The 2,033-nt window shown below is 31.4% G+C and overlaps 1 non-coding gene across 1 annotated transcript; it reads right to left on the bottom strand.

Moving 5' to 3' along the window:
• Window positions 1–1,495: 1,495 nt before the first annotated feature.
• On the bottom strand, window positions 1,496–1,603 carry LOC112725116 (small nucleolar RNA R71). Its single transcript, XR_003164244.1, has one exon. It is a non-coding gene; the product is annotated as a small nucleolar RNA R71 (small nucleolar RNA).
• Window positions 1,604–2,033: the final 430 nt, after the last annotated feature.

Genomic DNA, 2,033 nt, shown 5'->3' on the forward strand with positions numbered 1-2,033 from the left:
TCAAAAAAATCAAAAATAATATCTTTCCCTTATTTTACTCATAAATTTCGAAATTTTAGGTTGTCTTAGTAAAAAAAATTTAAAATTTAGTTGTTTCTTGTTAGTCAAGTCAAAATTTCAATTTAAAAATTCTATCTTTTCAAATCTTTTTCATTTTTCTTTCATGTTTTTCGAAAATTCTCCAAAATTAATTTTCAAAATCTTTTTCTTATTTTTAGTTCATATTTTAGAAATCATTGCTAACATTTAATGTTAAAATTAAAAAATTTCAAGTTTGTTACTATCCTATTAAGAAAAGTTCAATCTTTAAATTCTAGAATCATATCTTTTAGTTTCTTGTTAGTCAAGTCATCAACTTTAATTTTAAAAATCAAATCTTTTTAATTTCCTTTTCAATCTTTTTCCAAATAAATTTCAATTATATCTCTTTCAAAATTTAATTTCAAAATCTTTTTCTAACTTCTTATCCTTTCAAAATTGATTTTCAATTCTTTTTCAATTAACCACTTGATTTGTTTGTTTTAATTTTAAAAAGTTTACTATTTCTTATCTTTTTCAAAACCACCTAACTACTTCTCTCTCTCATTAATTTCGAAAACAACTAACCACTTTTTTAAAATTCTTTTTTATTAACTAATTATTTTAAATTCTAATTTTGTTTTATTTCTTTTCTTAAAATTTGAATTCTAACTTAATTAATTAAATAAAAATAAAAATATTTTTCTTCTCCCTCTTTTTAAGATTTGAATAACTCTCTCTCTTAACTCTTTCTATTTATTTATTTATTTACTAACACTTCTCTTCTACTCATAATTCGAACCCTCTCCCTCTCTGTGTGTTCAAACTCTTCTTACTCTCTCTCTACCTTATTCTTCTATTCTTCTACTCACATAAAGAATCTTTATACTGTGACATAGAGGATTCCTCTTCTTTTCCGTTATCTTCTTTTTCATATGAACAGAAATAGGGATAAAGACATTCTTGTTGAAACTGATCCTGAACCTGAAAGGACTCTGAAGAGGAAGCTAAGAGAAGCTAAAGCACAATACTCTGGAGAGGACCTTACAGAAATTTTCAAAAAAAAGAAGACATGGCAGCCGAAAACAACAACAATGGTGGAGATGCAAGGAAGATCCTTGGTGACTTTATTGCACCAACTTCTGACTTCTATGGAAGAAGTATCTCAATTCCTGCAATTGGAGCAAACAACTTTGAGCTTAAGCCTCAATTAGTTTCTCTAACACAACAGAATTGCAAGTTTCATGGACTTCCATTGGAAGATCCTCATCAGTTCTTAGCTGAATTCTTGCAGATCTGTGACACTGTTAAGACCAATGGGGTTAATCCTGAGGTCTACAGACTTATGCTTTTCCCTTTTGCTGTAAGAGACAGAGCTAGGATATGGTTGGACTCACAACCTAAAGAAAGCCTGAACTCTTGTGAAAAGTTGGTCAATGCTTTTTTGGCCAAATTCTTTCCACCTCAAAAGATGAGCAAGCTTAGAGTGGAAGTCCAAACCTTCAGACAGAAGGAAGGTGAATCCCTCTATGAAGCTTGGGAAAGATACAAGCAATTGATCAGAAGGTGTCCTTCTGACATGCTTTCAGAATGGAGCATCTTATATATATTCTATTATGGTCTGTCTAAATTGTCCAAGATGTCATTGGACCACTCTGCTGGTGGATCTCTTCATCTAAAGAAAACCCCTGCAGAAGCCCAGGAACTCATTGAGATCGTTGCAAATAACCAGTTCATGTACACTTCTAAAAGAAATCCTGTGAATAATGGGATGACTCAAAAGAAAAGAGTTCTTGAGATTGATACTCTGAATGCCATATTGGCTCAGAATAAAATATTGACTCAGTAAGTCAATATGATTTCTCAGAATCTGACTGGAATGCAAGCTGCATCTAGCAGTACTAAAGAAGCTTCCTCTGAAGGAGAAGCTTATGACCCTGAGAATCTTGGAATGGAAGAAGTGAATTACATGGGAGAATCCTATGGAAACACTTACAATCCTTCATGGAGGAATC

This window comes from Arachis hypogaea, chromosome 11 (assembly GCF_003086295.3).
Source record: "Arachis hypogaea cultivar Tifrunner chromosome 11, arahy.Tifrunner.gnm2.J5K5, whole genome shotgun sequence".
NCBI lineage: Eukaryota > Viridiplantae > Streptophyta > Magnoliopsida > Fabales > Fabaceae > Arachis > Arachis hypogaea.